Source organism: Triturus cristatus, chromosome 4_1, assembly GCF_964204655.1.
Source record: "Triturus cristatus chromosome 4_1, aTriCri1.1, whole genome shotgun sequence".
NCBI lineage: Eukaryota > Metazoa > Chordata > Amphibia > Caudata > Salamandridae > Triturus > Triturus cristatus.
Window position 1 is genome coordinate 1096447924 of NC_140585.1, and position 25739 is coordinate 1096473662.

Consider the following 25739-nt stretch of genomic DNA (forward strand, 5'->3'; position numbering starts at 1 on the left):
GCAGAATGAGGGTCAATAGACCTTTCTATACAGTATACACCAAATTTCTGCCAACGGCATGTGTATTCCGTCTTAGTAAAAGGCCGCCTGGTCACCAAAATAAAGTTACATACTTCGGGAGGAAGGCCAAACGCCATCAACTACCTCCGTTCAATCTCCATGCATGGACACGCAGAGTTGACAGGTTGGGGTGGAGAATCCTCCCCTGTTGCTGGGACAGAAGATCCTCCAGATGGGGCAGCCTGATCGAAGGATCAATGCTCATCTTCAGAAGCTCTGGATACCAGATTCTCCTCGCCCAGTCCAGAGCCAAAAGGATGACTTGGGCTCGATCGCTCCTGATCTCTTCAGAACCCTGGGCAGGAGTGGTATGGGCGGAAAGGAGTACAGCAGGTCTGAGCTCCACTCGTGACAAAAGGTGTCGCCAAGTGATAGGCGCCTTGGAAACTCCAGCGCGCAGTATTGTTGACACTGCACATTCTCTTCGGAGGCAAACAAATCTAACTAAGGTTCTCCCCACTGCTGAAATAGACCTTGTGCCACCACCGACTGGAGACTACATTCGTGATCTGCTAGGTACCAACGGCTAACTTGGTCCGCCCTGGCATTCAGAGAACCTGCCAGGTGTTGAACCACCAGGGTTATGCCCTGCTGTTCCAGCCACGTCCAGAGACACAGGGCCTCTTGACAAAGGGTCCATGACCCCACCCTCCCCTTCTTGTTGCAGCACCACATGGCAAGGGTGTTGTTTGTAAACTCCTGCACTAACTTCTCTTTGACAGAGGGAAGGAATGCTTTCAATGCCATTTGAATCGCTTGGAGCTGCATCAAACTGATGTGGAGCCACGACTCTGCTGGAGACCAGTATCCCCTGATCTCCACCTCTCCCAGATGGCTGCCCCATCTCAGAAGTGACACAACTGTCACGACGGTGAGATCTGGTTGGGGAAAGCAGAGGGGTCTGCCGTTGACCCTATCGTGGTTCGTCAACCACCACTGCAGATCTTTCGCAGTTCCTACCGAGGTCTCAACCACATCGGGACTTCAAGTATCACTGTAGAGCCCGCATATGCCACCTGGCCTGCTTTACCAACAGGACACAGGAGGCAATGAGGCCCAACAGCCTCAGAGTCAGTCTCACCAAAATCCAGGGTAGAGGCTGAAACACTGGAATCATAACCTGAATATCCTGGACTTGCTGCTCTGGAGGATAGGCTCAAAACTGCAATGTGTCCAGAAAAGCTCCAATGAAAGGGAGCATCTGAGAAGGAGTTAGGTGTGACTTTGGCACACCCCAGCGAATGCAGGAGGTCTGCCGTAGTTTGAATGTGGGAGATGACAGCCTGGGACGAGGACACCTTCAACAGCCAATTGTCGAGGTAGGGGAAGATTGACACCTCTAACCTGCGCAGATGAGCTGCGACCACTTCCATCACCTATGTGAACACCCGAGGGGCACTGGTAAGGCCAAAGGGGAGCACGGTGAACTGAAAGTGCTTGCATTCTACTTTGAACTGCAGGTAACACCTGTGGCCTGGAAGGATGAGGATATCAAAACTGGCATCCTGCCGGTCCAATGCTACCATCCAATCTTCTTGGTCTAGTGCAGACAAGACCTGAGCTAGAGTGAGCATCTTGAATTTCTCCTTCTTGAGGAAAGGATTGATGGTCCGAAGATCTAAAATGGGCCGCAACCCTTTGTTTATCTTCGGAATCAGAAAGTATCAGGAATAACAGTCACTGCCTACTTCTGAAACCGGGACCCTTTCTATAGCTCCCTTGGCCAAGAGAGCTGTAACTTTCTCAAGGAGCAATTTTAAAGATCCTCCATCTGCCGTTTCTGATTTGGCAGAATGGGTGGAGTAAAATGAAGGAAATGCAGAGAATAGCCCTCCTAAATAATCTGAAAGACCCAATTGTCCGATATTATGGACCTCCATTGGGAGAGATGATGATGGATTACACCGCCAACTGGAGTGGTGTGGTCTTGCAGAGTCAGACTGGGAGTGCTTGGAGGCTGTAGCTGCCGAGGACAGGGTGGCCAATGACTTCTGGCTTCCATTCCTAGGCCAAAATGAACTGAGTCCACATCCCCGAACGGTTTGGAAATCCTGCACAGGGCGGTGGCTAGGATAGGGCTGACGAGGCTGGAAACACCTTCTGTTGCCGCGAAAGGTGCGAAAGGTAAACTGGCCAAGAGGAGTAGAAGAGAGGCCCAAGGATCTGGCCGTAGCTCGAGAGTCCTTGAACCTACCTATGGCCGAATGTGCCTTTTACCCAAAACGACGGGTTCCATCAAAAAGCATGTCCATAAATTTGCCTGGATATCACCCGAGAAGCCAGTTGTCCTAAGCCAGGTGTGACACCTGAAGGCCACTGTCGTGGAAACCGATCTGTCCAGCGAATCTGTTGAATCAAGACCACACCTTATGGTGAATTTTGCTGCATCTCTCTGGTCCTTAACTGCCTACCGAGGTCTCAACAACATCGGAGAGAGCACAGCCCGGCCCTCCTCCCGGACTTGTGGCAGCACATGCACAACCGTCTCCCAATAGGAGGGGAGAAACTGCCCAATTAGCATGCAGTATTCACTGACCGCAATGCCAGGCTGGAGGAAGAAAACATTTTCTTACCAAATAAATCCAGCCTCTTAGATTCCCTATCCGGAGGTGCAGAAGGGAACGCGCGCTATGATGTAGAGGTCTGCACCACCAAACTGGGGTTGCTGACGGCTGTGGAACTTTGGGTCGCCCGGAGCTGGGCGATGGCAGCGTGCAAGTGTCCTATTCACAGGATCCCCTGTGCTATGCTTGGACCACATGCCAAGAAGGACATCAGATAGTGCTTCATTAAAGGGTAAAAGTAGTTCTGAGGTGGAAGCCCCAGGCTGAAGCACTTCAGTCAGGAGATTAGTCCTGACCTCCATGGAGGGCAACTCCAGTCCAAGGGCCTCGTCTGCCCTCTTGACCACCATGGCATAAGATGCCCCCTCGTCCGTAGCCACAGTTGGCGGAGAGAGCATGCCAGTATGTTTGGGAGTATCCAGTCCATTGGCTTCCCAAGTTCCCCGTACCAGTCACACTGTTCTGCAGAGTCAGCCTGGTGTTCCAAAGGGTCAATAGACCCCTCTGATTCCTCTCCCGAGCCTAACACATCCTCAAAGTGTTCAGGCGACAACATAGAACACCTGGGTTCAGTTGGTGTCTGAATCGTTGACATTGTTCCGACTTTGTGGGTGGGCATAAGGATGGGGCTGGTACCGCCAATGGGCACCGGCGGCACCGAGGGCACCGACTCAAAGGTCTGACGCCAGGGGAGGTTGCGGTGGCACGACTGCCATTGACCCAGATCTGTGATCGGATCTCTGAAGACCCACCAGCGCAGTGGCCGGAGCTGACAACATAGAGACTGACAAGGCCCCTTCCGACCCCACGGGGCCTGAGGACTCACTAGAGTGGCCAGCCCACTCAAAAACACGGTGCATGGCCTCATGGAATTCTTCGATTTGAGCGGGGGTTGTCCCGGCTCCTGGAAAGGGAGGGAGGCGCGAAGTGGACCGTGGCTCCCGCTCCACAGAACCATGCCTAGAGCATCAGTGCTTCTTACCTCCTTTGTTGACGGCCGACAGTCGAGGTGAAGATGGAGTCCGTTTGGATGTCTTCTTCTTGAGCCTCTTTCCCTAGTGTCCCAAAGACCTCGAGTGAGACGAAGAGGACTTTGGGCTCTGGGAGCTGTCCTGCGACCTCCTCTTCCTCGATCGGGACCGGTACCTCCACGGAGTTTTGCTGGACGGTGTTGACTGCTGAGCCGCAAGGAGCTTCATAGCTCGCTCCCGCAAGATCTTTGGAGCCATAGCCTGACAGCCCGAGCATGACTTTGGTCCGTGGTCGCGCTTGAGGCACCAGAGGCAGACGAGATGTGGGGCAGTCACAGACATCATTTAGGGAGAGGCCCGCATGGCTTCAACCCTATCTTCCTCGAAGACATCCTCGCACACAACGGATTTCTTTTTTAATTTGATAAAAAGTCAAGAAAAGGCCGGTCAAAAAGCAACATAGGAGTAGCTCTTCCTGTATTGGCGCTTCACTGACACGGAAAGAAAAGAACTGAAGTCCGTACATCTGGGTGGTGCCTAAATAGTTACAGCAATGTCATAACCAACGCTACCGACGACGTCACGCGGAGCCAAATGGAGCAAAACGATGGCGCACGCCAGAGGTATTGCTCAGCAAAAGTTTCCAGATCCAGCCTGATGCCTGGGAAATTCAAAGGTAAGGAATCTTCAGCTAAAAGTCTCTATCAGATACAGGAAATCAACATTGTTAACAGTGCAAATTACAACATTTAATTCACAAATTAAAAATATGCAAAAATTGGAATTATAATTTTGATAGGAAGGGTATAGTTTCAAAATGTATATCGATGTCTAAAGGACATAGCAAGATGTTCGATTCTAGCATATCACCTTGCTTTTTTTGCTTCTAATGCATGATCTCTTTTTGTCAGCAGATACCAGTGCTTTATTTGAGGCCACCTATAGTCCATACTAGATTCTGTTCACTGTACCCGCATTGCTCCTTTGAATCAAGCTAAGGATACCAACTTAATTTTTAGCCTTCAATTTCAAATTCCTTTACAGGTAGAGGTGTTTAAAAATGTTCAAGTTTTTCCTTTTATGTATATATACTTTACTAATTTGCTTATTTAATTTTGAATAGGTGTTTCAGACTCCTTGCTGTTCTAATTAGATTCAAAAACTGTATGACTCGTATCAACCTTTGGATGCAAGTTAACTATCTGCAGCTCAATGCCAATAAGACCGAGATCATCTTATTTGGCAAGGCTCATGAACACTGGTCCAACGACTGGTGGCCCCATAGTCTCAGCTCCTGTCCTTCTCCTAAACCCACGGTATGCAATCTTGGAGTAAAAATTGATGATAAACTATCCATGATAGACCAGGTTAACCAAATAGAGAGCACCTGTTATGGCCTAATGAGGAGCCTACATAAGATCTTCCGATGGATCCCATTAAAATCAAGAAAAACGCTTGTCCAAGATTTGATCATCAATCGTCCTGACTATGGAAACGCTTTGTTGGCCTCAATTAATGAAGAGCTGGTCACCAGGCTTCAGGTTTTACAGAACACAGCTGCCAGGCTAGTATTAAACCTTCCATCTCGGTCCCCGTCAGCGCTCAGTCTGAAAACCCTTCACTGGCTCCCTATAAGGAAGCGTATCCGTTTTAAGACCAGCTGTCGGTACAGAAGACCCTGTTAGAGACAAAAAACTAAACTGGTACCCCCCTCATAGAAACCTTAGGTCTGGAACCAAACATCTTCTCACCCCGCTCAGGGTGCAAACTGCCAGGCACGGTGGCTACTCATTTTCCCAACTAGCCCCCGCCTGTGGAACGAACACCCATTGCAGCTTCGCACTATTTCAGATCATAAACAGTTCCGAAAGAAGCCTAAAACCTGGCTGTTCTGACTGCACACTGTTCCCCCGCTTTCAGCTTTTTTATTTTGGCTTCAGCACTATCGCCGTAGCACTTTGAGACCCTTCTGGGTGATATGCGCGCTTAATAAATCTCTATGACTATGACGACTATGACTAAGAACCAACCACTGTTCTGCGGGACAACACTTGGCATAAGTAGTTGATAATGTGGAGACTACAATATATTGCATTACTGATTGGCAGATTAAGTAAGAACCTGGGGTTTCTGAGGGAGAAAAGGGCTCCTATGGCAGAGTTCATGCTATAACCAATACGCAATTTCACGTATAGGTGGTAGTCATACACCATCCAAGGGTTTGGGTAAAAATTGGCAATTTTCAATTTAGACAGCCACAATAGATTGAAGATGAAGTGAATCTGTCATGATAGAAGCACACATTTTTACCTCTTTCAGATTTAGTTTTAGGAAGTTGGAGGACATTAAAATGTCTAAGCCCTAATATGTTGTTTACGTATGTCTACTGCCATGCAAAAGGCCTTATGTTGATGTACTGCTATGCTTTTATTTTTTGTAATATATACTGCTCTTTACAATAGGGTGCCTGCATATTTCATATATTCGCAATATGTACACTATTACTTCTTAGTAATATTAAGTTCTACCCTTATTAATTTAAGGTTTATATGACAAATACATTAGGCTACCAAATATATTATGTGAGTACACTGGTACTACAAACTTGTATTCCATTCTTCTTACCAAACATCAGTACAATGATGGACAGGCTCTCAGGCACTCCTTGAATAATACAAAAGGCTTGATTCCACTGCACATTCTGGGAGAGCAAGGTAAAAAGCCTATACAAAGGCTATGTTGCCAATTCCAATAATTTACTTTAAAAGATGGATAAAATTACATAAATCGTTAAAAAGGTCACTAAATGAAAGACAAGTAACATTTAAAAAATATCCTACTTAGACAATGTAACTGCATAGGCTGCAGCAATGTTATAAAGGTAAAAGAACGCTGCGCCTTTAAGGGCACCCTCACCTCTAGTGTCCAGTCATGCCCTGTAGGTGGTAGTTGACTTATTTTCTTGTGACTCCTGCTCACAAGATCTTGGAACTCTTAGCTGGGCCTTTTTAAGTTTTTTTTCTCTATTATCACTTCCGAACCTTTTTAAAAGTGGTTCACTCAACATCATTTAGGACTGAGAGTAATTTTCCATAACATCCTGACTGGAAATATTTTTCATTTTGCCAAACATGCTGCCAATGCAGCTCCTTATCCAGGCACACCTTGAAAGGGCAAATGGAGATTCGTCTGCATGGGCAAGAAGAAAGGAGAATAATAAGCAGAAATCCCTGGCTAAAGAGATATCTGAGGGGTGAGGAGAGGCTGCTCCCTTTTCCAATGCTCCTATCTCACTCTCTGAAGACTCTTACAGGGAGAGATCCAAAAAGAGAAGGCAAAGTGAGAAAAGAAATTACCAGTTGACATTGGGGACATCGACGTTGAGAAAAGATACAGCCCCTACATGCTTGCTGTCGAAGTCTGATGAAAAGGCTACAATGGTTTTGTCGGGGGTGAAAATCACTTTGCAACACAAGAGTTAATCAGAAATGCAAGTAATTTGAACATTGTACAAGATCAAAGATGAGAGACACCAAATTATTTGTACATGTGGTTGGAACACAAAAAAACCAACTATGAAATGCTTAGAAAATTCTTATTTTATACAATTTCAAAGGTATATATACACAGGATAATGGAGGCTGTCAAGTGAAGCGACATACAAGTGACACGTAATGAGGTGACTTTAAGTGCTCAGTGCACGTGAAGACCAGCTTCCTACTCCTTTAAATGGAATAGGTTTTGCAAATGGTGTGCTCAGAATAATTTTGATCCTATCACCCACCAAGAAGAGGCCATACTTCCATATCTACTTCATTTGGCTAAAGCAATGCCACAATTTTCATGTATTAAATGTATTTCACAAATTTTCTCTTTTACAATTCCTGTAGTTAAGGATTTTCTTGAAGGCAAAAATGAATCCTCTCCACTGTGGGATTACACCAACAACTGGAGTGGTGTGGTCTTGCCGAGTCAGACTGGGAGTGCCTGGAGGCTGTGGCTGCCGAGGACAGGGTGGCCGATGACTTCTGGCTTCCATTCCTAGGCCTAAATGAACTGAGTCCACATCCCCGAACGGTTTGGAAATCCTGCGCAGGGCGGTGGCTAGTATAGGGCTGACGAGGCTGGAGACATGAAAGGAAAAATATTTTCCTTTCATGTCTCATGGGCCCTCCTTTTGAGGCTATATTCAAAGCTTTCCTGCCATGCCTATCACAGAAGGCTTATTTCCTAGCCGCAATAACCTCTGCATGCAAGGTTAGCAAAATTCAAGCTCTAATGTCTCATGAACCTTCCAAAGATTTTCACAGTCATAGGGTAGTAATGACAATTTGCCCTAAATTCCTCCCTAGAGCGGTATTTGACTTTCATGTCAACCAGATTATTACTTTTCCCTCTTCTACAGCAGAGAGGTCCCTCCACACTCTCGATGTGAGAAGGTTGTTAAAGTTTTATCTGGACAAAGGTAAGGACCTAAGAAAGTCCAAACAGTAAAAACTATGGTCCAGTAAATTTAAGGTATGCCACAACCAAACAATCCTTATGTAGATGGATAGCCTGTGGCATACTCCTGGGCTACCAGAAAGCTAACAAAATCTTACCTAGAGAATCAAAAGCCCAATCAACCAGGGGCAAACCAGCTACTGATGCATTATTGAGACATATTCCAATCCCTGAGAGCTGCAAGGCAGCAACCTGGACGTCTGTTTGGCCCCTTTGAAAAATATCTTTGCTTAGATTTAGACCTCACAACTTATAGATTGGCTTGCCATTCTATATAGTGATTAAGATTATCGATGGAGATCCCCTGAATGAGATAGAATGATTTTTTACCTGCAGTCCTAGTTCCCGTTTAGGGGAATCTCCATTGAAATAATAAGCAACCCTCCTTCCTCCATGATAGAATTCTGATTATGCTTACCTTTTACTTACTACATCAAAAAGAACTAAGTCAACTGCCTCCTACACGGCGTGATGGGTCACTGGAGGTTAGGATGCCCTTAACAGCTCAGTGTTTCATTGTCTTTCCAACATTTCTGCAGCCTATTCAGTTACGTTGCCTTAGTCTTCCCCATTATGTACTTTAAAAGAAAACGAAAAGGGTTTGTGAAGGATGTTTTCAAAATGTCACTTTTAATGGAATTGGCAATATACCCTGTTTTAAGGGTGCTAAATTATACTTTTGTGCAAATGTACTCCCTGGCCCCTTTCAAAGTAAAGCAAGGATACTACACAAAATGTGACTGGGGGAAAAAGTGCTCCTGGATTCCTGCACGTGGGCAGGACTATTCCGTATCTATAGTATCAATGGAGATTGCCCTAAAGGAGAACTGGGATTTCAGGTCAGAAATCATACCTTCCAACTAAACAAAAACAAGGTATTATTAAAACACAAGTTACTTACTTGTGTAACAATATACCTGTAAGAGACATTAGTTAGTGATAGATTCCTTACCTTAGAATATCCTCAGGCGTCAGACTGGATCCGGAAAGTTTTCGTCAGCAGTACTCCTGCGCATCGGTAGGCGTCGTCGTGCGGCTCCGCGTACGTCACTGGCATCGTATTCACGGAGATTACGTCATCGGAGCTACTTAGACGCGCCCACGCGAGCTGACGTCAGTTCTGTACACGTCTTTCCGCGCCAGGAACGCAGAGCCATGCCAGAGACCGACTACTGGTGCAATAGATCTAGGGCCCTGAAAGGGATGACCTGAACCCTAGAGAACAGTTCGCAGAATGGGGAGGATGGGCGGGCGGTAAGGAATCTATTACTAACTAATGTCTCTTACAGATATATGGTTACACAAGTAAGTAACTTGTTCATCTTAAAGAGACACGTTAGTGATGGATTCCTTACCCTAGAATACATACCCAAGCAATACCAACCCCGGTGGTGGGTCTGCATAGTGAAATCACACCAGAAAGTCACGGAGAACCGACCGGCCAAAGAAGCCGTCTCTCCGGACATGACTGTCAAGGCAATAGTGCTTAGTGAAAGTATGCAGGGAGGCCCACGTGGGTGCCTGACAGATATCTTGCAGGGGAACACCGTGTCCCAATGCTGTAGTAGCTGCTGTCGCCCTGGTAGAATGGGCGCGCAGCCCTACTGAGGTTCCTTATTAGCCAGAGAGTAACAGACTTTAATGCACAAGACAACCCATCCGAAGATAGTCCGCTTGTGCACAGCTCAGCCTTTCTTGACACCCACGTAGCCACCAAAGAGCTGGTCATCCACCCGGAACTGTTGTGTGCGGTTGAGATAGAATGAAAGCGCACGTTTTGGGTCCAGACGGTGGAGCCTCTCTTCCCCTCTTGAAGGGTGCGGAGGCGGAAAGAAAGTGGGCACTGTGACAGTTGCCCGAGATGAAAGGCAGTGACTACTTTCAGCAGAAATTGGGACGTGGTTGAAGCACAACCTTGTCCGGATGAATTGCCAGGAAAGGAGGTTTACATGAAAGAGCCTGGATCTCATTCACACGCCTAGCGGAGGTGATGGCCACCAGGAAGACAGTTTTCAAAGTTATTTAATCGCAAAGGACAGGTATGAAGAGGCTCAAAGGGAGTGCACATTAAGTATGTGAGAACCAGGTTCAAGTCCCACTGAGGCATCACAAAAGGAATAGGAGGGAAAAGGTGAGTAATGCCTTTGAGAAATCTATTGACAACAGGGGACTTGAAAGGGCTGGTCAGGCAGCCTGAGAAAGTCTGAAAGAGCAGAAAGGTAGCCCTTGATAGTGCCCAGAGCAGAGCCCTGCTGGGCCAAAGAGAGAAGGAACAATAGGACTTCAGAAAGAGGGGCAGAAAGGGCATCTACAGCTTTCGCTGTGCACCATGCCACAAACTTGTTCCACTGACAGGCATATACAGTTTTAGTTGAAGGATGCCTGGCTGCCAGAATCACATTACAGACTTCAGGAGGCAAGTCAAATGGAATCAACTGTCGCCGCTCAATCTCCACGCAAGGAGGTGGAGGCTGGACAGATTCGGGTGGAGGACCGTCCCCTGTTGCTGCGACAGAAGATCCTCCCGAAGAGGCAGTCGGATCGGGGGATCCACACTCATACTGAGTAGCTTGGGATACCAAACTCTTCGAGCCCAGTCCGGTGCCACAAGAATGATTTGGGCCTGGTCGCGTCTGATCTTCTTCAGCACTCTGGGTAGAAGTGGTATAGGCGGAAAGGCGTACAACAAACCGCAACCCCGCTCGCGACGAAAAGAGTCTCTGAGCGAGTGTCGCCTTGGAAACTGCAAAGCGCAGAACTGCTGACACTGCGCGTTCTCTTCGGTGGTGAATAGATCTAACCAAGGTTCTCACCACTGCTGAAAGAGACCATGTGCCACTTCCGAGTGAAGAGGCCTTTTGTGATCCATCAGGCACCGGCAGCTGAGTTCGTCCGCCCTGGCGTTCAACGAACCTGCCAGGTGTTGAACTGTGAAGGAAATGCCTTGACGTCCCAGCCATGTCCAGAGGCGCAGAGACCCCTGACATAGGGTCCACGCCTCCACCCCGCCTTGTTTGTTGCAATACCACATGGCGGTGGTGTTGTCTATGAACACCTGTACAACCCTCCCCTTGACAGAGGGAAGGAATGCTTTTAGTGCAAATAGGATCGCCCTGAGCTCCAAAAGATTGATATGGAGCTTGGACACCGCCAGAGACCAGAGGCCTCTGATCTCTGCCTCTCCCATGTGGCCGCCCCATCCCAGAAGGGACGCATCCGTCACCACTGTGTGCTCAGGTTGGGGAAGGGAGAGGGATCTGCTGCTGTCCCAACGCTGGTCCGTGAGTCACCACTGCAAGTCTTGCGCAGCGCCCTCCGAGATCTGGACGTAGTCAGACAAGTTCCCATGATGCTGCGCCCAGGGGAACTTCAGGTCCCACTGCAGAGCCCGCATATGCCATCTTGCATGGTTGGTTAGCAGGATGCAGGAGGCCATGAGGCCCAGCAGCCTCAAGGTCATCCTGACCAGAACCCAGGACAAGGGCTGAAAGATCGGAATCATAGCCCGAATGTCCCGGACTCGCTGTTCGGGAGGATAAACCTGAAACTGCGCCGTGTCCAGAATGGCTCCGATGAAGAGGAGCTTCTGAGAGGGAATCAGGTGCGACTTCGGCACGTTGATGGAGAACCCCAGCAAATGCAGGAGGTCGGCCGTAGTCTGGAGGTGGGAGACGACTGCCTGGGGCGAGCCCGCCTTCAACATCCAGTCGTCCAGATAGGGAAAGACTGAGACCTCTGATCTGCGCAGATGAGCCGCGACCACCGCCATCACTTTCGTGAACACCCGAGGGGCACTGGTAAGGCCGAAAGGGAGCACGTGAACTGAAAGTGCTCGTGTCCTACTGTGAACCGTAGGTAACGCCGGTGGGCCGGCAGGATGGGGATATGAAAATAGGCATCCTGCAAGTCCAACGCTACCATCCAGTCTTGCGGGTCTAGGGCAGACAAGACCTGAGCAAGCGTGAGCATCTTGAACTTCTCCTTCCGGAGGAAGCAATTGACGTTCCGGAGGTCTAAGATAGGACACAAGCCCTTGTCCTTCTTTGGAACCAGGAAGTAGTGGGAGTAACAACCACGACCTACTTCTGGCGTCGGAACGTGCTCGATGGCCACCTTGGCCAAGAGGGCCGTAACTTCCTGCTGGAGAAGCGCTAAGTGATCCCCCGACATGCGGTGGTACTGAGGTGGCATGACTGGAGGGGTAGTCTCGAAAGGGAGGGAGTAGCCCCTTCGGTCTATCTGCAGAACCCACCTGTCCGAAGTAATGGTACGCCAGTGGGGGAGGTGAAGGCGAATCCTGCCGCCCACGGGCGTTTGGTGGGCCTGAAACAGCAGACTAGGAAGGTTTCGAGGCCATGGTAGCAGGGGAGGTGGTGGACTGGCCCGTCCGCTGGCCCCGTATCCCACTTCGACGGGCCCCCCGACCGCGGCTGCGCTGAGACTGTGGCTGCGCAGGCCGGAGGCTCTGAAAGGAACGTATTTGGGCGCCTCACCCCTGACCTCGAAAGGAGAGAAAGGCACACCCAAAGGGAGCGCACGTGGTGGCAAGACCCAAGGACTGGGCTGTAGCCCGGGAGTCTTTAAAGCGTTCCAAAGAGCTATCCTCTTTGTCACCAAAGAGGCGCGTACCATCGAAGGGCATGTCCAATAAAGTATTCTGGACAGCCCCAAAGAAGCCAGTTGTCCTGAGCCAGGCATAACGGCGTAGCGCCACTGTTGTGGAAATTGCTCTGCCGAGGGAGTCGGCTGTGTCAAGGCCACAACGGATAGTGTATTTTGAAGCATCTCTCCCCTCAGTAATGGCTTGGGAAAGCACCGCTCGAGCTTCCACTGGACACTGAGGCAGCACTTGTGCTACAGTGTCCTACACAGAGTGGGAATAGCGGCCCAACAGGCATGCCATATTCACCGCTCGCAACCTGGAACTGGCAGAGGTGAAAATCTTTTTCCCAAACTGCTCAAGTTTTTTAGATTCTTTGTCCAGAGGAGTGGAAGGGAATGCGCTCAGAGAGACGCAGAGGCCTGGACAACCAGACTCTCAGGCGCTGGGTGTTGCGTGAGAAAACTGGGATCGCCCGGGGCCGGACGATGGTGTCGTGCCATACTCCTATCCACAGGAACCCCTGTGGTAGGCTTGGTCCAGGTGCTTAACAGAATGTCTGTAAGCGCGTCATTAAAGGGCAATAGCCGCTCCACCGAGGAGGTCGCCGGCTGCAGCACCTCAGTCAGGAGATTGGTCCTGATAGGCACGGAAGGCAGCTCGAGGTCAAGAGCCTCAGCTGCCCTACGCAACACCACAGAAAAAGTTCCAACCTCCGACCGTAGCTACAGAAGGGGACAGTGTACCAGGGTGCGGAGAGAAATCCAGATCGCCTGGACCTTCCATATCACCCTCCCACTCCGGTTCATCCTCACATTGAGCTGCGAGAGGGTCCCCAGACCCCTCCCAGTACTCCCCTTAGTCCACTGGCTGTTAGAGAGGCCGGTAAGGACGAGGGGTCCGGGGAAAGGGAATAAACTCCCCACCTGGAATAGGAATCGGAGGATAATAGACCAATCCAGGCTCGACGTAGTCCGGCCCTGTAGGCAACGGCATTGTGTCAGGCGTCGGCCTAGACGCCGGAGGCGGCGTCGTGCCTGGCACCGGAGGCGGCACCGAGGCCGGAGCCAACGGCGCCGCAGGGTTTTGTGCTCACGCAGCTGGGGGCCAAAGGCAGTGGCACAGGGGCAGAACCACCCAACAGTCCACGGGCCCGAAGGCACGCCGGAGGGGACCGATGGGGCAAAAAAACGGCCCATGGCCGACAGGAATACCTGTATTTATTCCGGAGTCGCGGACGGCCCCAGGAAAGGCGGGTAGGCCGCAGTCAACAACAGAGGCTCCGCTGGAGCCACGGGGGAGTGACCACCCGCCCCCTCCACCGCGTCCCGTGACCGGTGAGGGGAAGACGAAGAGCGACGTCGCTTCCTCGACTTCTTTTGGCGCTTTGACTTACCTGTCCCCGATTCCGACGACCGGTGGTGTCGGCCCCGTGACCTGTCCTTCGACCTCCCATGGGAGCGGGACATCGAGCGTCGCGGGGCCAATTGCCTGGCCTCCAACAACTTTCGGGAACGCTCCCACAAAGCTTTCAACGCCATGGCCTGACAATCGGGGCACGTCTCGGGGTCATGGGCATGCCCAAAGCAAAAGAGACACGCGTCATGCGGGTCTGCCACCGAAATGTTCCGACGGCAGTCCCTACAGGACTTAAACCCGGGCATCTCTACTGCACCAGAAGTCGAGTACTCGACAAGCAATCGAAAAAAGTCTCAGAAATAAAGATAAAATATTAACTAGGAGTATCGCTCTCTCTCAGATCTGCGCTTACTGCTGCGGAAAAAGAAAGAATTAACGTCAGCGCGCGTGGGCGCATCTAATTAGCTCCGATGACGTCATCTCGGCAAATACGATACCAGCGACGTACGCGGAGCCGCACGATGACGCCTACCGACGCGCAAGGGTACTGCTGACGAAAACTTTCCAGATCCAGTTGACGCCTGGGGATATTCTAAGGTAAGGAATCCATCACTAAGACATGATAATTCAATGACAAATAATTCTTAACTATGCAAACGGATTTGCATGCCTATGCCCAGAGCGAAGGTGTGAAGCACGTTGTGAAGAATGACAATCAAAGGCACATGAATCATAATGAAGGTGTTATTTCATCACAATTGTGCTACTATTCCTCTTCTTAACCTGACTGAGATGAAATTTACAGACTGACATAAGAAGAGGCAGATATAGGACGTGTGGAACCATGATAGAGGCAACAAAAATGCAACAAATCTTTTGAACATACAAAGCTTCTCATTGAGAGTCAGATTCCATGGAGCACATTTCCACGAGGTTTTAATACCAGTTGAAGACCACGGAGCACTGGTTTGGGATAGGTTGAATGAATTTTAAACCTCTTCATAAAGTGAACCATCCAAAGCTGGTAAAAGCTAGGGGTGGGCGGAATTTGCGTAATCGCGTTACGCAAATCTCCGCAAAACGGTAAAAAATTTCCGCGAACACGCAGAAATTCCGCGAGCACGCGGAATTGCTTGTTCGCGATGCTTTTTTCCTGTTCACAATCGCTGTTTGCGGGCTCAGGGAGAAATATCTCGCGAACACGCGTTTTGAGAACACGAACAAGCAAAAAATTTTGCAAAGTTGCGGAAAGCAGAATTTTGGGCAATTTCGCGTTCTCTGCGGAACGCGAAATTACCCAAATTCCGCAAATTCTGCGAGCGGAACGGAATTTACCGCCCAGGCCTAGTAAAAGCAACAGACAACGAAAAATATCCTTTCGGAAACAGTAGGTTTGGGGATCTTCATGCCAGGGGTGAGAGAGGGAGTAAAGGGAAATTAGCTGATGTCCAGAAATGTTTTGTCCCCTTAAGTCGCATGACACTCAGAACCACTAGAGCCATGACTCTCGCTGTCATCTGCTAAGCCCCCAGGTTTCCATTCCATCTCTTATTCAGTATTATCAACCTCTATATTGATCCCCTTAGGACAGTTCTTTCAGACAGCAACATCAAAATGTACCAGTTTGTTAATGATACCCAGTTCTATCTCAAAATCAATGACACTCGGACAATCAAAGCCTCCCTTGAATGCAACCATTCCTGGATGTTAACAAACTAATGTCTCCTGTTTGCCAAGAGTGTCAAACAAAAACTCAGATTCAGACATGGCTCTCCAACTTAAACATAGTAGGCTTCAACGCCAACTGACCAGCAGGCAAAATGCCTCACATTAAGCCGTAACACCCTAATGACCCACCCACACAAAAAACACATTGCCAAGAAGACTACAACTCTCCCTCCCAAAGAAAGTGGAACCTTTTCTTCCAGAAGAAGTCTTCAGAATGGTAACTCAAGCTCTAATCCTCTGCCTCCTAGAAGGACACATTGTCATGCTCAGTGGTGTTCCCGACACCACCTTTAATCCTCTGAATGGCATCCTTCATACAGCAGCATGACTCATTAAGAATCAGAAGAAATGTGACCATATAACTCTGTGTTAATGGAACTACACTGTCTTTTCTTGCAAGCATAGATTAACTTCAAAACCAGCTTCATCAGATGCAAGGCCCTCTGCACCAAGACCCTGACATAACTAGAAAACAAGCTAGTGTGGAGAACAAAGTTAGATAAGGAGCACCAACATCACCAGATTGGAAACTAAACTCTGCAAGAGGAAGAACACCAGAAGATAAGTCATCTCAGTGTATGCGCCTAGTATCTGGACTAAAATCCCCATCAGCATAAGATCAGCATCAGATTCAGGGGAAAAAATGAAAGCTGACTTCTTCAAAACGACCCCATTAAGGCATTCTATCCTGTCACCTCTACTTATCCTCCTACCCCCTCATTATATGCTAGTGGGCTTGCACCCGTACCACACATTGTTGCTCATTAGCTCTGTTCATGCTACAGAATTACTACAACAGATACAGATTAAATAACACTAGGTAGCAGCTGCTACTCAAGGACTTTACAGTGTCTCATCTTCAGGGGATGAATGAGGCCATGGCTGAATAACATAAAGTTGAATGTCTTGATTCAGATGGAAGTCAGCTACGACAGTGCTCTTATCTACTAGATTGTTAACGATGGTAAGTTCATCCAATGGATATTAACTCAACATATAACTTATTTGAATACTCCCAAAGCTGTACCCCTAAGCAACAGGAGGAGGGATGAGGATGAATACCAGATTAGGCTAAACTTTACTCAAAGAACTACACAGACAAAATGCAATTTGCGACCCACTGTTTTGAGAAAGAGTGTAGAGAAGACCAGGAATTTGCATTACAAATAAAGTGCACTGGAACACCCCTTAACAGGGCCAAAATAGCAGTCATAGAAAGAGCCAAAAACCTTGGGAGGAGCTTGGCAGACAGCTTGTAATATTGCTTTACCTCCAGAAAAATCAAGTAAGAAGTTACCTGCTCCCTAACAACAGATCCCATCTATGTCCTTGAAACAAAATGAAACCACAGGTTGACTGAATATAAAAACTTAAAAACTCAGAGCCCCTTTAAGCTTGAGGTTGTTTAACCTCTCCTTATCCTTCGGATGACGAGGAGGATTAAAATAAAGCAGGCAAAGAAATAGGCTGTGACATATGGTTCGAAAAGGGGGAAATGGTGGAGAAGCAGATAAAGCTTGAAAAACACTATCTCTTCGGGTGTGGGTGAAAATTAAGAAGTCAATTTTGTAACTAAAACAATTTAAACTATTTTTCTGTTTATCTTCCTTTCAGCTAAGAAAGGAAAATTGTAGAAAATGAACTTTCTGCACTTGTGAGGAATGAGCAGAGGAACCCCTACACAGATAGACAACAGAGGACCATGTGTGAGAATAAGCTGCACGTATAGAAGGCCTATGTACTAATGACAAAATGTATAAAACCTCTAGAAGAAACTTATTATCTTCTACTCTCTATCTTTCAAAGGCCAGTCACTGAGATGAGTATGCTGAGGTTTAGATGAAATATGCTCCCTCCTTCTGATATAGTCAGTCCTCAAACAAAGAAAGGGACCACGATAGAGTAAGAGTCAGGCAAAGATGCACTAAATATCAATGGCAGCGAGTTGATTATAAAGCTTCACCTTTGCTCGATGAAGGAAAATCTTGCGAATGACCCTTTGCATTAGATGGACCTGTGGAAAAGTATAATGGAGACTGCAGGACCATTCTATGGAAAAACGTCCCCACCAGCTCTCCAAGCTGGAACTCTCTAAAGCGTGGGTACTCATGAACATTTTCCTGGGGGTCACAAAGTTTGGTCTTTGGTGTGACCGAGGGCTGCACTGGTGCTAGTGGGTGAGGGGTGTTGTAAAGTGGGTATAAGGTAAGGGAAGCTTTTATATCTACTGGCTGAATTCAATTGTACAATGTGAAACCAGAAAACCCGAGATGAATACCGGCTTCTCCCCTTGACCAAATTGTGTGACCCTGGGCATTTGTTTTATTTCAATTTCCCTCCTTTTTCTTCATTATCACATATAAAAGGACCTCGAAATACAGGATATGTGCTGTACAAAACCATCTCCTGTGCTTGGATATAATCACTAATGGCATTGTTGTCAGGGGGGTTTTGTGTAAAGCATGAACGTTTCTAAATACATGTTTGAAAATGATCACCTTAAAAAATACTGCTGAATGCACTACTATAATTTGATTTACTAAGGTGAAATGGTTCTACAGGTCAATGAAATACTCTTTTCGAATTTTGAAAAGACTATCGTATTTTCACATGTTTTCTGTCTATAAAAATGAAAGTGCAATTAACCTTTAAATAAGTGCTTGCAGTATATTTAACATTAGTTTTAACGTTAGTGCTGAGTCGAGTAAACAGCAGCCCAGTGCTGCTGCTACTCAGGGGGCCATATGTAAAGGTCATTGGGGCCGCATGCTGCCCCTGGGCCATACTTTGAGTATCACTGCTCTAAAGCAAAACTGAGACCAAAACGCAAATCTTGGTCTGGTATCTCCCTAACTTTGACTATTTTGGTCGTCACAACTCTGTGAAGATGCCATTCCTGGTTCACCAAAATCAGGTTGCACGGGTAGTCAACTGTCTTGTTCTTTTTCTCTGTTAGATGAGCTTCTGAAAGCCTAATTCCCTTGTTTAAAGCCCAGAACAAAATATATAGGGCCTCACACAAAGGGGATGAGACCTCCTGTTTGTTGATGTGCCAAATGGCCATAAAATTGTAGATCAAAACCTGCAGCTGGTATTGCTGTACTAAAGGAAGAAAGGCTCTCAATGCTAACCTGATTATCCTTAATTCTAGAATATTTATGTGAAGACTAATTTCCTGTTCTGATCACAAAGCAATAAAAGTGGGGTTCTGCAGATCAGCATCCCATTCCTATGCATATGTATCTGTGGCTAGTTGTAACTCCAGTCATGGGCAATGATAATACGTTCCTCTCTCCTCCTTCACAGGTGCTCTTCCAACTCCCACCTTTGCATCTGCCTCAACACAAGGACTACTCATTACATTTTCTTTGAGACTTTCATGGAATTGATTTCATTGATGGTGCAGAGCTCACCGAATGGGTTGCACCTCCAAATTTTGTTGAGGCGCTAAAAACAGTCAAGAAGCCATCAAACCCAACAACCTCACCCTGACCCGGCTGTTTGAAGAAGATTGTCCTCGAACATGAGGATCAGATCTCTTAAGGCTAAAATATTCTGTGGAGGACAAAATGCCCTCATGCAGTGTTTGCACAAAATTGCCATTACATATTGAACAGACTGGGCTAGAATTAAGACCATATTTTCCCAATTAAAAGGATGACCTAACTCTGACAAAACAGTGATGGTAACTAAGAGACTTTTGAATACTGAAGAAGGCAAGCTGGCTTTTATCAGCTAGTCATGCAAAAATAAATAGATCTCTATAGAACATCACATCAGATGTGCCGTTACTATCGCCATGACTTTCAGAAAGACCCTTGAGGCCGACGACAGGCAGAAAGGGATCACCGTGAACAGATAATGCATGTTGCCTACAGCAAACCTCAAACCCTGCTTATGGGACTAGTTAAGTGTAATATGAGAGTAGGAATCTTGAAGGTCTAGAGATAGCATCCAAACCAAATTGAACATTTTGAACCTCTCTTTGTTTAATTGATATGTTTAGAAACCAAACATCTATTATCATTCTAACCCCTCTCTCTTTGTTCAGAATCATAAAGTAATGGCACAAAGTAATGAGTTGGCAGATCTTATTCTGTACCTCCTTTTTCTAATAAGGACGCCACCTTGTTTATCAACACTGATTATGAAACTTTCAGGAAGGTGAAGCAAGTTTTCAAGTGAAGCAACTGGTGTTTCACCAAATAGATGTTGTCCATCAAAAGGAATATCATACAGCTGTGCATGTACATATGACAAAACAACAGAGGACCCCAGAGAACAACACACAGTATCCAGTGTATTCAGACTTATTTGAATAGTCTGTACAGAAGCATTTATGCCATATTGGAGAAGCTCCTCAATGGGCCACTCCTCTGTTCTGGAAGTGATGGAACCAGTAGGCCTGCCACTCCCCATAAAGCATGCGTGTGGTAAGACAGTAGTTAGGTGTTATTAGCTGAATGCAAAGCCAAACAGCTAGAAACAAATATTTTTTCGCCAGGGTCTATTTTATTCAACTCTCTATCAGGATAATTGGATTGAGTTGAGTTCTGCTCATGCTCATTAGCCAAAGCCTGCAAAATAAGGCTTTCCGGACTCAGATGATAAATAAGTAAGGAGATCAGAAGGAGCTGCCTCCTTACTGATTCTGACCTAAGAACTGAAGGAGCCAAAAGAATTGGACCAAGGGTCCTTTTGCTTGTTATTAAGCCTCAGTACGGTAACTCTGAAGCCTGCAGGAGACAGATGTTGGTGAATGATCACACACTTGGGGTGTGTGGTATTTTGGTCATAAGCGTTCAGGTAGGGATCTTTGTCAGAATGTAAATCCAAATGTACTTGGGGAAAGACACTTCGAACTGATGTTGGAGTTCTATAACAAATCTGAAGAAGGTTGCATTCATGACTGAAGAGCAAGTTTAGATCTAGATTGAAGTCAAAGATGAGGTTGAAGCCCCCTTCACATTTTGATTGGCACATCAAGCAGAAGATAGAAATGAAACATCATGCAAGGAAAAGAAAGGAGCTTGACTGTTCAAATGTGCTTTTTAAGAGACCCAATTGCTTATTCCTCATATGAGTATCCCAGGTGCTGGTGTTTAAGCTAATCAATTTGAGACTTTGAAGAGGTTTTGCCTTTCCTCCCTCTGAAGTACCTTTGTCAGATACCAAAGAGGTAGCAACGATTTCTAGGATATTGGCAGATGATGATTCAATGTCAGCATCTCTAGGCTTTACAATCAAAATCTAAGGTCATTTTGGGGCTGAAGTTGGTGTTGTAACAAGTTTGAATTTCTTGCCCATGGGGCTACCACCGTCCACATCACTGCCAGTAAACGCTGGTAGAGTCATTCAGAGATGAGAAGGTTTTGTCTAGTGCCCAGAAGATGAATGTGAAATTGCTGAAAGAGAAAGAATTCCAGAGCAATCAAAGATTAGATCAGAGACCACTTTCCACAGAATGAAAAACCTCTTTTGCTTGGAATCTGCTGCTCAAAAAAATGTCAAAATCCTGCTATAAACGATTCCACTTCTGTAGATATTTATTATTTTGCCATCTTTAGACTAGCATTCTCAATTCCTGGCTGATCTGAAGAATGTTAGTGCATCATAGGTGTTCTTTTATGTGTGTATTTTGCTTTATTATGACAATGTATTCCTTAAGTCACTTGAGATGGTTTCGACAGACTTTAAGGTTCCTGTATCTATGGAGCAGCCACATTATGAGGCAGTAGTAAGGAAAGCTTCTCATACTTTAAATGGGAGCCTGTTTCAGGCAACAACCAAAATCGTCTCTTTCATCCTGTCATTATAGTAGTCAGTGGAAGAGATCCTTCTCCAGAAAAGTAAAAAAGACATCAAGGCAAACCAACAAATCACTGAAAAATAGAAACAAACAGTGGCTTTGGATCCACAATGTCTACGGGTGCAAATAAAAGGAACTGAAGTCACAAGTGCACATTGAGACATAAATGGCACTCAGCACATCACGGCCAGCAATATTGGTGAGACCATGCTGGAGAAACCAGATTCAGAGCAGTGGAGTAACTCCCAGAATTCTGAAGTCATTGAACAAAAAGGGTGGCATACAGGAGCTTTCCTGGCATTTCATCAGGAACAATTCTCACAATAGGGTTAAATGTCTCAGCATCCACAGACACATTTGGCCATTTGACATTTTCTTTTTATGGAAAAGATGTTACTATGAAGATTATCCAATAGGGTATTGAGGGTAGGTGAAGCAATGTTTCTGAAAGGCAACATTTTGCCTTGCCAAGGGCCTGTGTGAATTATTGTTTTGCTTTAGGTGGGTCACCAAATCCTACATATAACATGCTTCAAGTTACAATGTAATTGTCCAGTTAGCACTAAACACTCCTTTCGCTCCTTCAAGGAGCAAATGATTTTATTTTACTAGTCATGATGACAGATCCTTATTTGCAATTGACAGAATGATAATCAACTTTTGATTCCACTCTACAGCTTATTCTGCATGACAAAGGCCCTTGCCAAATCTCTTTCATATATTGAAGTCATCAATGTTTCCATTGTTGTCTTGGAAACAGATCCTGTGACTATGTTCGGCTATACGAAATGTATCGACTATGTCTTACTTCACTCATATGTGATCACAAGGATACAAACTTAACCTATCACTGCCACTGTTGGAAATTAAAGAGATTATCTACAAAGATTAGTTTCATGATGACATATACACTTCCTCTGTTATGATCATCATAATAAAGGGGCGCATGCTAAAACATTTGTATACACTGGGTAATTCAATAGAATTAGTAAACCAACTCTGAGTTAATTTCCAAAGTAAATGTAAAACACTTTCCGATTTTAAATTAATTAACAATATTATTGGGGTGGGGGTTGGGACCAAATCAGTGTATGTCCTTGGCCTCATCTTAGTCTCCCTGGGGCACTCACATTCAATGTAAAATCCTGACTTCCACAGACTGGGATACTCTACACACTTCCTACTGAATAACCAGATGAAGATCTGTCAGCTGATCTTCAATCCATGACAAGTATAACACTGAAAAGCCTAAAATTAAACATTGAAAATTGCATTGATCAGAACATCTCTTAAAATACCATGCTAACACACACAGAAATGAGCTCTGAAGTTTCCCACTCAGAACTGTTGCAGAGGGATATACAGTACATAAATTGTCCAAGAGAAATCAAAAGTACAGAATATAAAGAACAATGTAAAATGAAAATGTGTGCTTTAGAGCAAAGGAAAATAAACCATACATTTTGTAGGATAATGTCTAAAAAGAAAATAAATCACATCACTGTATAACAAAAGATGTGAAATGCAGTTTCTGTCAGTTCCCACTCACTTCAACCTCGGCATTAAAGGAAATATTTTACAACATGCAGGAATTAAAAATGTGGCATAGTTTCAAGTGCAATTAAAAGAGCTATTTGATTATGCTATATTATGTGCATTTGTAAGCGCATTATCACCCACCAGGTTAATCTGGTTGTGAGCAAGTGTGTGTGCCTAGCTCTCCCTATGGTAGGTTGGCTAATTGAAAAGCCAGGTCTTCAGATTCTTGAGGAATTCAAGAAGAGAGAAGGAGGCTCTGATCTGGAGTGGAGGTTGTTCCATGCTTTAAGAACGATGTAAGAGAACGCCGTCCTGATCTGCTTCTGTGTATGCAGGCGATGTGTGTGAGCAGAGGTCCTGCAGAACAGGTGTCTGGATAGTTGGTAGTAGGATATATGAAAGTTCAGGTAAATGGAGTCTGAGTTTTGTAGTGCTTGAATATATGTGAGACGAATCTGAATTGAGTGTGTTTGTGTATCGGGAGCCAGTGAAGTTCTCTGAGTTGTGTGGTGTGATGAGAGTTCTGTGTGGGACGTTGAGGATGAGTCAAGCGGCCGAGTTCTGGATGGTTTGTAGGCTTCAAGTAAGTGGCTTATTCAGGTGTAGAGTGTTCCCATAGTCCAACTTGCTGGTGACTAGGGTCTGAGTGACAGTTTTTCTAATGTTGCTTGGGAGCCATTTGAAGGTATTCCTCTGCATCTTCAGGGTGTGGAAGCAGGATGCAGTGACAGCTTTGGCTTGTGAGCTCATGTCCAGTTTGCTGTTGATAATTATTTCGAGGTTCCTGACGTGGGATCTGGGAGCGGGTGTGGGTCCGAGTTTGGTTGGCCACCAGTTGGAGTCCCATAGTAATGTGCTCTTGCCAAAGATCACTACTTCTGTCTTGTCGGAGTTCAGATTGAGACAGTTGGCTTTTACCGAGTTAGTGACTTTGGTCATGCAGGCAGTGAACAAGTTCCTTGTGTTGGGGGTCTTGTCCAAGAGAGAGAGAGTATGATTTGCAAGTCATCTGCGTAGGGGAGGATGTTGATGTTGTGTGCATGGATCATGCAGGCCAGAGGGATCATGTATGTGTTGAAGGGGGTAGGGCTGAGCGATTAACCTTTAAGCACTCCGCAGATTAATGTGTGGGCTTCTGAAGAGTAAGGTGTCAGGCTGACAGCTTGTGTTCTCTCCTTTAAGGAGTAGATCCAGCGGTGTGGGGGCCCATGGTTGCCAATCTCATGCAGGCAGCTGAAGAGGATTGGTGTAAGACCATGTCAAATGCTGGGGGAGAGGATGTAGCCTTACGGCTAGAGTGGTCCACCTCGAAGCTGGGGAACGGGTTCGAGTCTCGGCAACGATGCTCAACATCCAAAAATGAATGTGTCCTTCTGTAATCAAACTGGTTCTCATGTAAAGCACTCTGATACCCGATGTCTTGGGTCTAGTTTGCACTATATAAAACTCTATTGAAAAAAAATAAAAGCTGCAGAGAGGTCCCCGAGAATGAGGGTTGCCTGGTCTCCTCTGCCAACGGTCATGCGGATGCCATCTGTGGTGGTGATGCATGTTGTTTCTGTACTGTTCTGGGCCTGAATCCAGCCTGCGTGCCATTGAGGAGCTGGTGTTTGCTGAGATGGTCAGTGAGGAATCAGTTGATTAATTTGTCTAAGATCTGTGTTAGTATAGTAAGAGAAAGATGGGTCTATAGTGTCGCTAGGTCAGCCAGTGGTTTTTTGAGCAGGGGCATGACAGTGGCATATTTCCAGTTGTCCAGGAAAGTGGCTGAGTTGATGGGGGCATTGAGGATGGCTGTTAGTTATTTGCTGATCAATAGGAGCTCTTTTTTAGCGAAGGCATGGTGGTGGCAAGGGTCAGATGAAGCCCCTGAGTGGATGGTCTTCATGGTAGCAGTGATTTCAACAGTGGTGGTGGCAGGCCACGAGGTAAGGTTTGGTTAATCATCCGTGGTGAGAAGTTGAGTTGTGATGGTGAAGGGTCCAGTGGCAGGTTGTAAGAGGCACAGTAAAATCTTTGATGATCGCAAAGAATCACTTGCTGCTATTAGTGCTGGCATCTATGTGCTCTGCAAGACGTGTGTGCTTGGAGTTTTGTATCCACTGGTGGTAGCATCTTAAGGCTGATTAGAAGATGTCTCTATCTGTGATGTCTTGACTTGTTCTCCATTTGCGCTCCAGTTGCTTGCAGTGGTATTTCATCTGCCTGAGTTCTTCTGTGTACCAGCTGGCATGTGGTCAGGCTTTTGCCATTGGGTTGAGCTTGAGGGGAACCCAGGTGTCGGCACATATTTTGATCCAAATGCTGAGGTTTTTGATGGCTTTCAGCAAGCCTTTGGTGTGCTTGGGCCCATGTTTGGAAAGGGAAGAAGCCCACTCCTCTTCTGAGATGCTTCTCCAAATGTAGCGGGCAGTTCTGGTGGTGGCAGGTCTGTGATCGTGCAGGATATGTATGCTGAAACTGACAAGGGCATGGTCTGTCCAAGTTATGGTTCCTGGATTGGCAACTGTGATGTTGCTGGGAGAGGAGAAAATCGGATCCAGTGGGTGTCTGACGGTGTGGATGGGTTCAGTAACGTGATGGGTGAAGTCATGGTTTGCAAAGTT

At 46.4% G+C, this 25739-nt stretch overlaps 1 protein-coding gene across 3 annotated transcripts in view; it reads right to left on the reverse strand.

The window, feature by feature from the left end:
• CPNE8 (copine 8) overlaps positions 1-25739 on the reverse strand; it is a 961735-nt gene that overhangs the window by 79235 nt on the left and 856761 nt on the right. The window lies entirely within an intron of this gene.